The sequence below is a fragment of the Triturus cristatus genome, chromosome 5_1 (genome assembly GCF_964204655.1).
Source record: "Triturus cristatus chromosome 5_1, aTriCri1.1, whole genome shotgun sequence".
Taxonomy (NCBI): Eukaryota; Metazoa; Chordata; class Amphibia; order Caudata; family Salamandridae; genus Triturus; species Triturus cristatus.
This window is the reverse complement of record NC_140587.1, coordinates 446,523,751-446,536,317: the sequence shown is the minus strand read 5'-3', so window position 1 is coordinate 446,536,317 and position 12,567 is coordinate 446,523,751. Positions and strand designations below refer to the sequence as shown.

Below are 12,567 nucleotides of genomic sequence, written 5' to 3'. Positions count from 1 at the left end.
CGCGCCGTGGCAAAGTGCCCGGGAGGGGCTCCATCGGTCCTGGGCAGTCCACCCCCAGGTGTCCGCGCCCGAGAGCTCCTGTGGACCTCCCCATGCCTGAGGCCCTGCCGAAGGTTCCCGAGCCCCCAGGAAGCAGAGCCCCCAAGCCCTCCCTCGAAGGCTCAGGGAAGGTAGATAGGCATCCTTTGGGCCCGGCCATCTGGTCGCGCCTTTCCCCTCCGCCATCTGGGCGCGTGCAATGCTTTACAATGGGACGACCAGATGGCCGGGCTGCCCTGGAAATCCCGATGAGGGCTCATTTGCCGCCCTGATCCCAGCCAGGGCTCTAGGAGGTTGGGCGTTTCCGCGCCTAGGGTCCCCTAAGTCTTGCAGTGCACACGGGGTACCAGAAAGGGGGGGTACCCTTCCTCCGGATTACTACGGACAGGGTACTCCGGAACCCCTCTTGGCCTAGCGGTCCTCAGCTGATAGCCGGACTGGCCAGGACACCCCCCTCCCCCCAGGCCGGGGTCCGTCCTCAGTCCTACCGCGTGGCAGGGTGCCTAGGACGGGGTCCTGTGGGCCTGGACAGGCTGACTCCGTGCCTCTGGGCCCAGGAGTCAGCTGGATCCAGGTGCCCCGCCAGGCCCTGGGTCGGGTGCTCCAGCCCTGGGTTCCGCCCCCCTGCCTGCTGCTCTGCCCAAGGCCTGAGACAGGGTTCCGTCATGCCCGGGGAGCCTCCCCCATTTGGCTGGGATCAGGAGCCCCGGCTGGGGCCCCTGAGGGCCCCCGGGAGGGCGGCCTCCCCACCTCGGGCTCTGTCCTTGGTCCTGCTGCATGGCAGGGTGCCCGGGGATGCTTCCACTGTGCCTCTGGGCCTGGGAGCCCCGGGTGGATCCAGGGGCGCCACCAGGCCTCAGGGCAGGTGCTTCTGGCCTGGTCCCCGGCCTGCCGCTCCGCCAAGGGGACCGGGACAGGGTCTGTCGCTCCTGTGCAGACCTCCCCCGCTTCACCTGCTTGTCAAGGTGTCCACAGGCCCTGGGTTGGAGGGCCTTTTGGCTCCCCTCTCTGCCCCCATAGCTGAGGCCCAGCTGGGGCCCCGGGCCTCTGGTCCCCCATGCTCCGGTGCCCGCTCTCTCTTTCGTTAGGGCACAAAGCAACCAGATGGCCTCCCTTTCGAGACCGGCCATCTGGTTGCGCCTTTCCCCTCGGCCATTTGATTGCACGTAATGCTTTCCTGTGGGGGGACCAGATGGCCGGGCTTCCCTGGAAGTCCTGATGAGGGCTCATTTGCCTCCCGATCCCAGCGAGGGCTCCAAGAGGTCGGGCACATTCGCGCCTTGGGTCCCCTCTGCGACGGATTACAAGAAAGGGAGGTAATTTTCCTCCAGATTACTAGGGAGAGGGTCAGTCAGACCTCCGTGAGGTCTGGCGATTATGAGACAGGGGAAGGCAGAACCCAGGCCTGCTGTACTCCGATCAATTGGGTACTCTCGGTCCATTTAGGGATGGAATGCTCGGCCAGCCTCAGCTGTTGTTTCAACAAAGGAGCTTCCACCCTGCATGGACGGTCCGACTCGAGGGCCTGCCGCTTGGCGGGAGGTCCTTCACCCTAACCAGCAAAGCGAAGGCCGAGTGGCCCCGGCAGTTCGTGCCCCCCAGTACTCCGGAACCCCTCTTGGCCTAGCGGTCCTCAGCTGACAGCCGGATTGGCCAGGACACCACCCTTCCCCCCAGGCCGGGGTCCGTCCTCAGTCCTACCGTGTGGCAGGGTGCCTAGGACGGGGTCCTGTGGGCCTGGAGAGGCTTACCCCGTGCCTCTGGGCCCAGGAGCCAGCTGGATCCAGGCGCCCCGCCAGGCCCTGGGTCAGGTGCTCCAGCCCTGGTTTCTGTCCCCCGGCCTGCTGCTCTGCCCAAGGCCTGAGACAGGGTTCCGTCATGCCCGGGGAGCCTCCCCCACTTGGCTGGGATCAGGAGCCCCGGCTGGGGCCCCTGAGAGCCCCCGGGAGGGCGGCCTCCCCACCTCGGGCTCTGTCCTTGGTCCTGCTGAATGGCAGGGTGCCCGGGAAGGGGTCCCGCGGGCCTGGGGATGCTTCCACTGTGCCTCTGGGCCTGGGAGCCCCGGGTGGATCCAGGGGCCCCGCCAGGCCCCAGGTCAGGTGCTCCTGGCCTGGTCCCCGGCCTGCCGCTCCGCCAAGGGGCCCGGGACAGGGGTCTGTCGCTCCCGTGCAGACCTCGCCCGCTTCACCTGCTTGTCAAGGTGTCCACGGGCCCTGGGTTGGGGGGCCTTTTGGCTCCCCCTCTCTGCCCCCATAGCTGAGGCCCAGCTGGGGCCCCAGGCCTCTGGTCCCCCATGCTTCGGTGCCCGCTCTCTCTTTCGTTAGGGCACAAAGCAACCAGATGGCCTCCCTTTCGAGACCGGCCAGCTGGTTGCGCCTTTCCCCTCGGCTATTTGATCGCACGTAATGCTTTCCTGTGGGGGGACCAGATGGCCGGGCTTCCCTGGAAGTCCTGATGAGGGCTCATTTGCCTCCCGATCCCAGCGAGGGCTCCAAGAGGTCGGGCACATTCGCGCCTTGGGTCCCCTCTGCGACGGATTACAAGAAAGGGAGGTAATTTTCCTCCAGATTACTAGGGAGAGGGTCAGTCAGACCTCCGTGAGGTCTGGCGATTCGGAGACCGGGGAAGGCAGAACCCAGGCCTGCTGTACTCCAATCCTTTGGGTACTCTCGGTCCATTTAGGGATGGACTGCTCGGCCAGCCTCAGCTGTTGTTTCAACAAAGGAGCTTCCACCCTGCATGGACTGTCCGACTCGAGGGCCTGCCGCTTGGTGGGAGGTCCTTCGCCCTAACCAGCAAAGGAAAGGCCAAGTGGCCCCGGCAGTTCGTGCCCCCCAGTGGTCCAAACCGAGTGGAAGGGGTTGGGTGGCACCAGGATTTCGGATGCTGCTGCCCGGCAGGTCCGTAGGCCTTGTGCGCCACGCCGTCACCCCTCTCCACCCAGAACATTTCCACAGCAGCTCGGAACGACCGTTCCGAGGGGTGCCGCCGCCAGGTTCCAGCACCCTTGCATCTCGCTCAGGCTGCTTCTCGGCCTGCCTCTCCCTTCCGGGGGAGAGGGCTGGGCCCGCCGGTGCCCACGCGACCGCACCTTTCCACCCCTCCAGCAAGCCCTCCCGCCCAGGTGTGTGGGCTCCTTCCCCTAGCAGGCTCCCAAGAGGGAGGGGTGTGCGAAGGTTGCCGGTCGGGGAGATGGGCACATGGCTCCCAAACCCACCCCGTCAGCAGATGCGGCTACCTGCTGATCCTGCCAGTAGCATATGCTTGTCTCAAAGATTAAGCCATGCATGTGTAAGTACACATGGCCGGTACAGTGAAACTGAGAATGGCTCATTAAATCAGTTATGGTTCCTTTGATCGCTCCATCTGTTACTTGGATAACTGTGGTAATTCTGGAGCTAATACATGCCAACGAGTGCTGACCTTCGGGATGCGTGCATTTATCAGACCAAGACCAATCCGGGCTCGCCCAGGCCGCTTTGGTGACTCTAGATAACCTCGGGCCCATCGCACATCCCTGTGATGGCGACAATACATTCTGATGTCACCCTATCAACTTTCAACAGTACTTTCTGTGCCTACCATGGTGACCACGGGGAATCAGGGTTCAATTCCAGAGAGGGAGGTTGAGAAATGGCTACCACATCCAAGGAAGGCAGCAGGCGCGCAAATTACCCACTCCCGACTCGGGGAGGTAGTGACGAAAAATAACAATACAGGACTCTTTTGAGGCCCTGTAATTGGAATGAGTACACTTTAAATCCTTTAACGAGGATCCATTGGAGGTCAAGTCTGGTGCCAGCAGCCCCGGTAATTCCAACTCCAATAGCGTATATTAAAGTTGCTGCAGTTAAAAAGCTTGTAGTTGAGGAGGAGCCTAGCGCGCAACCAAGATGGCCGCGTAGGTGCGAGGCTCCCGAGGACCTCCGCAACCTACTACGATTATCCTGACATTATCCTGCCCTGGATGAGGGGACTATGTTGGTGAACCTGAGCTGAGGTGGCACCCGTTTCCCGCTTCCGAATCGGACCTCGGACACCGGAGTGAGCACCGACTGAAGTGTGCGGCCTTCCCCTCGCCGGACCCCGGATTTGCGCTGTGGGGTGATCCAGTGACAAAGTGAACAACAGCGGCAGGCAGGGCCTGGCGACTCGCGTGCCCCGCACTTTCGCTTTCGCACCACCTTGTCGTCTCTGCGAGGTTGGGTCGCGGAGCCCTTGGTGTTGGTGTGGTGTGGCCTTGCTGGGAGACCCTGCCTGCCTGCAGGCTGTGATCCACCCCGCTGCCCTGAGGGGGGCCCCCCCGGAGCTCGTGTCTGCTTTCCTGCCCTACACGACGTGGCTGGTGCGACTGGGAGACTGGTGGCCATGGCCGCGAAACAAGATGGAGACCGGGCAAAGATCAAATCGACCCGGCGCGGCGCCGTCCATCAGGCCAACAGTATGGACCGCTATACCCTCCAGAAGGGATCGCCCGATGGTCCGCGCAAGTCCCCTGAGAGCCCTCCTGATGCCCCAGACCTGCCCGCAGACTTGACTCTGCGAGATGTTATGGGCGCCATTGCCGAGATGAAGGCCTCGGTGGGCCAGCGGTTTGATACACTGGCGCAGAAGATTGACTCGGTCCTCGTGGATGTTGGCCTGGTGAGGGCCGATCTTTCCAAAACCAATGACCGAGTAGAGTCTTTGGCCCACACCGCATCGGGCCTAACGACAGACGTGGCGGCCTTGCAAACAGAGGTGCGCCGGCTTAGTCGGGCGACTGCGCTAAGGGATCGACGCCTGGAGGACTCCGAGAGTCGGGCACGGAGGAACAACATCCGCATTATCGGGGTGCCCGAGGGACGCGAGGAGGCGGCGGCGGATCTTTTTGTGGAGGACCTGATTGTTACCCATCTCCAGCCACGGGGGCTGAGCAAATTCTTCGCTGTGGAGAGGGCTCACAGGGTTCCCGGGGGAAGGCCGAATGTCGGAGCCCCTCCAAGACCTCTCATCGCCCGGATTTTCAATTTTCGGGATAGAGACGCTATCCTGCAAACCTCCAGACTGCATGGACCGGTCAAGCTTGACAACATGGAGGTTAATTTCTATCCTGATTTCACCCCGGCGGTCCAGAAGCAGAGACTGAGCTTCCTAGACGTCAAACGCCGTCTTCGGGACCTAAACCTCAAATATGCCATGCTTTTCCCGGCCAAGCTGCGTGTGGAGGTGGATGGTCGCACGCATTTCTTTGATCGTCCCGAGGCGGCCGGGGACTGGCTGGATACTCTGCCCGGGGGTCGTGATCGGGGGGGCGGGGGGGGGGGGCGGCGGGGGGAGACGGCACGCGGGATCAGGACTGAGGGTCTAATAATGGGCCTCACTCTGGACGAAAATGATGCCACTTTTGATTCTGCGTCAGTTTTTTGTAAGTTCCCCACCTATGGAGGTTGTGTTGGGTCTCTTGGGGGTTCTCCCTCCTCCTCTAGGGGGTTTAGTTAGTCTAACTACATATGGGGCGACAGGCACACTGCACGTTGGGGGGGGCTGTTTGGGCTCATGCAGGGGTGCAGGGAGGGGGGAGTTCTGTTGGGGTGGGTGGGTAGGGATGGGGTGTTGTTCGTTTTTATCACAAGGCAAACGTATTATTGTGTTGGTTTTAAAGTGCTCTCCGGGGTACGAATGATGGCTTTTGTATATGATGGGGGGTAGGGAACTAACTTTGTTATCCTGGAATGTGAATGGACTGGGGGACAGGATCAAACGGGGTGTGGTCCTGCAGTTTTTGAAGCGAATCTCGCCCGATGTAGTCTTTCTGCAGGAGACACACCTCATTGGTAACTCCTTCTGCGCCATGAATCGGCGTGGCTATCGCCTAGTGGCTCACTCGGGCTTTACGTCCGGCTCACGGGGTGTGGGCATTATGGTGAAGAACTCGCTCCCGTTGGAGATTGATGAGGTGCTCCACGATGATAGGGGACGTTATACGGTCTTGGTGGGAAGACTGGAGGGCAAAGTGGTTGTCTTTGTGTCAGTATACATCCCACCGGGGCTGCAGTCGACCACCTTTGCGGACCTTGGGCGCCTTCTCCTTGGCCTTCCGGGGGGGCTTTTAGTTGTGGGGGGGGATTTTAATGCGGTGGTATCTGGATCTTTGGATCGTCACCCCCCTAGGGACCTCCCCCGGGCACAGGCGTGGCTACCCGGCCTCTTAGATACATTTGGATTAGTGGACTGCTGGCGTTTAAAACACCCCGCGCAGCTGCAGTATACTTTCCACTCGGGAGCCCATGGTAGTCTCTCACGACTAGACTATGTCCTTGTCCCGGCGGCCTATGTTGGGAGGGGGGGAGGGGGGGAGAGGTACGCCATTTGCCACGGGGTATTTCGGACCACTCCCCGCTCCTACTGCACTTTGATGTCTTTCTGAGGGGTGAGGGTAGGGTGGTCCCAATCAATCCTTGGTACCTGCGCGACCCCTCCATTCGCGCTGCATTGATTAAATCCCTTCAGCAATACTTTGATGAGAATGTGGGGTCTGTGCCTTCGGCCATACCGCTATGGGAGGCCTTCAAGACAGTACTCCGAGGGGAGGCCCTATCCCTTATTTCCCATGCCCGGAGGCGCGAGCGGGAGGAGGTGACCCGGATGGAGGCTGAAATAGCCGAGTTGGAGGGGAATTTAGAAGGTGGGGTGACGGATGCTGCATTACATGTCCTCCAACTCAAGCAGGCGGCCTACAGGGCCCTCGTCACGGAGGCGGCCAGGGGCCTCAGTAGAGAGCAACAGGGGCGTCTGTATGATGTGGGTGATAAGGCTGGTAAACTTATAGCGTGGTTGGACAAAAAAGAGAGAGCGAATCGTGTGGTCCCGCTGATTGAGAAAACGGATGGTGTGTGTGTAACTGAGCCAGAAGAAATTGTCTCCTGCTTCGCGGATTATTTCCATGGGGTGTATTCCCCGGTGTCTCCCTGCTCGGAAGAGGATTCCCTTGCCCTGCTCAGTGATGTCGCGCTGCCGTCCCTTTCCGGGGAGGACAGGGTGTCGTTGGACGCCGCTCCCACCTCCGACGAGATCGCCCTCGCCATACGCTCGGTCGCTTCCGGCAAGGCCATGGGTCCGAATGGTCTCCCTATCGAGTTGTACAAGTTACGACCGGATACGCTGGCACCCCACCTCCGGGCTATGTTCCTGGCGGCACACTCGGTGGGCTCCCTCCCGCCGGACCAGCGTCTGGCTACAATCGTGGTCATCCACAAGGAGGGTAGACCTCGGGACCGGGTTACATCCTATCGGCCCATTTCGCTGCTGAATGCGGAGCCCAAGATTCTCGCTAAGGTACTGGCCAATCGGCTGGTCGGCGTGGTGGGCGATTTGGTTCATCAGGACCAGTCTGGCTTTATTCCTCATCGCAACACAGCCCTTAATCTGCGGCGTTTGCATGGTGTGCTCGCACGTGCCCCGTTCATACGGGAGCCGGCCATTTTGGCGTCCTTAGACGCCACCATGGCGTTTGACACGCTTGAATGGCCATATATCTGGGCGATGCTTGCGAAGTTTGGAGTTGGCCCAGGGTTCATCAGTTGGGTCAAATTGCTATATTCGGGCCCATTGGCGCAGGTGGTGGTGAACGGAAGAGTATCTGCTCCGTTTGAGCTGGGCCGGGGCACTCGACAGGGCTGCCCCTTATCGCCGCTCCTCTTTGCACTTGCCTTGGAGCCCCTGGCGGAGTGGCTGCGGTGGGAGCCTTCCATCCGTGGTCTCCGCTGGACCCCCGAGTATGAGGACCGCGTATCCCTATACGCTGATGACATCCTCTTGTACCTAGCTTCCCCACGTAAATCACTCATAGTACTAGTTGATGTTCTGCATTCATTCCGTCGTAACTCCGGTCTGGTCATCAACTGGGCTAAATCGTGTGTGTATGTTCTCTCTGGGGAGGCTCCTATCCTCCCGCGGGACTGTCCGATCCAGATCGCCCCGCAGGGATTCAGGTACCTGGGTGTCTTCATTACTCTGGACCCGGAGGCTCGGTATGATCGGAACTTGCTTCCCCCCCTCCAGTGTCTGAAAGAGGATGTCGCGCGCTGGCGGCGTTTGCCGCTTTCGCCGCTTGGCCGGGCGGCATTGTTTAAAATGATGTCGTTGCCGCGTTTCCTATACGCGTTGCAGAACACGATGGACCTCGTCCCAGCGCGCTACTTCCGCGAAGTGGAGAGTTTGCAGCGCCGCCTGTTCTGGGACGAGAGGCCACGTATTGCCCTGGCTAAGCTGACGCTCCCCTGGTATGATGGGGGGATTGCCCTCCCGGATATTAAACGGTATTATTGGGCCTCCCAGCTAGCTGCAATTAATCAGGGCCTATATGGGCCAGCCTTAAACCCGGCGTTTGAAATGGATAGGATGCTACTTCCAGGTGGTGACTATAATCGAGCGCTCTACTCTAGCGCGCCCGACGCTCGCCTGACGGGCCCCACGCGTGTCATGGTGCGAGTGTGGCACGCGGCCAATGCTGCAATGGGGTGGAAGGACCGTTTGACCCGGGCGTCACCACTATACGCATCTGAGCGGTTGGGCTCCTTGTGGACCTCGAAGGGCTTTGAGAAGTGGGATTTAATAGGCATCAGCAAAGTGGGGGATCTCTGGACGAGGGGAGGATTTAAAACGTTTGAGATGCTGCAGACGGAATTTCAGTTGCAGGGCAGCGAGTACTTTCGGTACTTGCAGGTCCGGCATGCGCTGGGCTCCGTCTTTCCGGACGTTGCCTCCATCCCGGAGTGCTCCCCCCTGGAGGATAGAGTGCTGGATGGACATGTCCCTGACAGCACGATCTCACTGATCTACAAAAAACTGATCAACGATCGCTCAGACTTGCTGACTGCCCTTCGTGAGGCTTGGGTAGCCGATGGGCTGGAGCTGGACGACGAGGACTGGATCTCCGCGGTGGCCTCCCCGAAAGAGGTGGCCATACCGGCTCGCCTTCGTTCCGTCCAGCTCAAGATACTCCACAGGGTCTACATGACGGGGCCAAAGCTCCTGCGTATGGGCTATGCTGAGGACGGTTTGTGTAAGCGTGGGTGTGGTGCGCTGGGGACTTTTCTGCATATCCTGTGGGAGTGCCCGCAAGTGGAGGGGTTCTGGCGAGGTGTGCATGAGGTGCTGCGAGTGGTCACGCATGTGGCGCTGTTGCCCGAAGCGAGGAGATGCCTGTTGAATGTGTGGGAGCCTACCGATTACTCGGTGCCGCAGACGTGGTGGGTGACTCTGGGGTATATGGTTGCCAAGCGTGATATTGCCCAGCTGTGGGGATCCCAGAGCCCCCCGACTGTCTCGGCCTGGAAGGAACATATGGATTGGTGCATGTTTCGGGAAAAGGTGGTGTATGTGGCGAGAGGTAAGCCTGCGACATGGGTGAAAGTGTGGGGCCCCTGGAACGCCTACCGCGGGGGAATCTGTGCTCCACCCCTATTGCCTGATCCGTCGCCGGCCCCGTCCCCTTAGCCAACTCATCCCCCCGGTACCTGGGCATTAGGTGTCCCCAACCCTAGTTCTGATCTCTCCCCCCCCTCTTGAGATTCCTATGGATGGCTAGAATCCCCCCTCTAGGGGAGCACGTGTTGATATTTCGATTGAGGATTGCCTTGTGGGTTTGTTTGTGTTTGTTGTTCTTTAAATTTAAAATGGAACCGTATACTGGGGCCTGAATAGTGTGGCACGCAACGATGTTATCTCCTGTAAATACTCGGCCGCAGCACCATGTGTTTTATAAATGTATACCGTATGCTCCTTTTATTGCTAGCGGCCGGCCGGAAGGTTGTAGGCCCATATTTGTATAATTTTTTGAGTCTTGTAATAAACGGTTTCAAAAAAAAAAAAAAAGCTTGTAGTTGGATCTTGGAATCGAGCTGGGGGTCCGCCGCATGGGGAGCTACCACCTGTCCCAGCCCCTGCTTCTCAACGCCCCCTTGATGCCCATGACTGGGGGTCCGAAGGGTTTACTTTGAAAAGTAGACTGTTCAAAGCAGGCCAGTCGCCTGAATATTTCAGCTAGGAATAATGGAATAGGACTCCGGTTCTATTTTGTTGGTTTTCGGAACTGGGGCCATGATTAAGAGGGACGGCCGGGGGATTTGTATTGTGCCAATAGAGGTGAAATTCTTGGACCGGCGCAAGACGAACCAAAGCGAAAGCATATGCCAAGAATGTTTTCATTACTCAAGAACGAAAGTCGGAGGTTCGAAGACTATCATATACCGTCGTAGTTCCGACCATAAACGATGCAGACTAGCGATCCGGCGGCGTTATGAAACTTAAAGGAATTGACGGAAGGGCACCACAAGGAGTGCAGCCTGACTCAACGCGGGAAACATCACCTGGCCCGGACACGGAAAGGATTGATAGCTCTTTCTCGATGCTGTGGGTGGTGGTGCATGGCCATTCTTAGTTGGTGGAGCGATTTGTCCGGTGAATTCCGATAACTAACGAGACTCCTCCATGCTAACTAGTTACGTGACCCCCAGCGGTCGGCGTCCAACTTCTTAGAGGGACAAGTGGCGTTCAGCCACACGAGATCGAGCAATAACAGGTCTGTAATGCCCTTAGCTGTCCGGGGCTGCACGCGCGCTACACTGAACGGATCAGCATGTGTCTACCCTTCGCCGACAGCTGCGGGTAACCCGCTGAACCCCGTTCGTGATAGGAATTGGGGATTGCAATTATTTCCCATGAATGAGGAATTCCCAGTAAGTGCGGGTCATAAGCTTGCTTTGATTAAGTCCCTGCCCTTTGTACACACCACCCGTCGCCACTACCGATTGGATGGTTTAGTGAGGTCCTCGGATCGGCCCCGCCGGGGTTGGCACCGACCCTGGCGGAGCGCCAAGACGACAATCAAACTTGACTATCTAGAGGAAGTAAAAGTCGTAACAAGGTTTCCGTAGGTGAACCTGTGAAGGATCATTAACGGCGGAGTGGCCCGAGTGACCGCCAGCGCCAGCCCTAAGCCCTCGGCCGTCTCCTGCAAGCACACAGTAGGCACAGGACCTGGCCCTGCCCTGGTGCACCCCGGCCGGCGGAGCGGTCCATGGCCGCATGGGGCACTTGGGTGAGGACCGGGCCTTGGTGGGTCTTCATCTGCCGGGGAAGGACCCGACTGACTGAGGGACGGGGGGCGGCCCCTGTCCCTTTCTCTGGGAGGGCCACAGCAGTGGGCCCTTCCGAGTCAGATCCCATGCTCACCCGGCACGAACCCCGTGGTGGGGGGAAACCGAATGGCAGTGCCTCCCCAGGCTGGGATCACCCCTTCACCCAAAAAAGACCCTGCTGCCCTGGGGCCCTCCCGTGCCTGAGTCCTGGCCTGTCCGGGCTTTGGGCAAATGAGTAGTGGCCATTCTCACGCAGCAGGGCAGCCTGGAAGAGAAGGAGCCAAGGGCCTGCGAGGGGACCCCCGGCCACACTCTGTGGCAGGCATGTGGGATGGGGAGTCCCATGGCTCTCCCCTTCCAGCGCCTCCGAGCTGGGCAAGGGTGGGGTGGGCTTCCCACCAACCTGCCAGCACTGTTCGGGGCTGCCTGGTGACAGATGGCTGTCGTGCAGATGAGGCCACCCTCCCTCGTTGCCAGGTAACTGGTTTGACACTGTCCCATGCGTCCGGGCCGAGGAGTTCGAAGACTCGCGTGGGGTAATCGGGAGGGACATGTGGCAGTGGGGCTGCTGCCTGCGACCGTTGCTCTGGCAGCCCCCTTCCTCGCCTGCGGGTGGGAGTGACTCCTGGGCCAAGTGCCTGGTAAAGTTTTTTTTCCTACCAAAGGTGCAGTCTGAATCCCAGAGGGGAAGCCTTGAACGAGGCGCCCGGGCCATCTCGCCACGCGGGTGGTGGACGGTTGGCGTCACCTTCCTCCCGCCTCTTTTGCGCCCACAGGTGGGCGAACATTTTCAAAAACTTGCCTGTGGAGGTGGATCACTCTGCAAACGCGTTGATGAAGAACGCAGCTTGCTGCGAGAATTAGTGTGAATTGCAGGACACATTGATCATCGACACTTCGAATGCACCTTGCTGCCCCGGGTTCTTCTCGGGGCTACATCTGTCTGAAGGTCGCTCGATCGTCAATCGCCCCGGGGCTTCCCCGGGATGTGGCTGGGGCTGTTGCAGGGTTAGCTCCGCTTCCCTCCATCCCCCCCACAAGGTCAGACCCCTGATCACCCGTGGCAGGGTCCCTCACCAGGTCCTGCCGCGGAGGTACGCCGCCAGCGTGCCAAGCCCCACTTCCCCGCCTCTGTGGGGGGGGGGATAGGTGACCAGTCCGCCCCAGGGCGCCTGGGTGCGTGCCGTGCGCGGCTGTCTGTGGAGACCCACGGGCTGTCTGTGGAGGTCCACGGGCTGCCCGCGCGCACGTGCCTTGGGTGCCCACCTTCGCGTTTGGCTTCCTGGGGAGGGCGAACACCCTCCAGATCCGATCCAGGGAAAGCGGAGGTGTGTTGCCGGGACGCCAGGCCCCTGCTCCACAAGGGGCCTGGCCTTCCCTGGCAGCCCCCCATAATCCCCCCCCC

The 12,567-nt window shown here is 60.0% G+C and overlaps 1 non-coding gene and 1 pseudogene across 1 annotated transcript; both read left to right on the top strand.

Annotated features, from left to right (window-relative positions):
- The first annotated feature begins 9,843 nt into the window (after positions 1 to 9,843).
- Positions 9,844 to 10,980, top strand: LOC146831036 (18S ribosomal RNA; annotated as a pseudogene).
- A 981-nt stretch (positions 10,981 to 11,961) lies between these two features.
- LOC146831035 (5.8S ribosomal RNA) lies at positions 11,962 to 12,115 on the top strand. Its single transcript, XR_014961619.1, has one exon. It is a non-coding gene; the product is annotated as a 5.8S ribosomal RNA (ribosomal RNA).
- Positions 12,116 to 12,567: the final 452 nt, after the last annotated feature.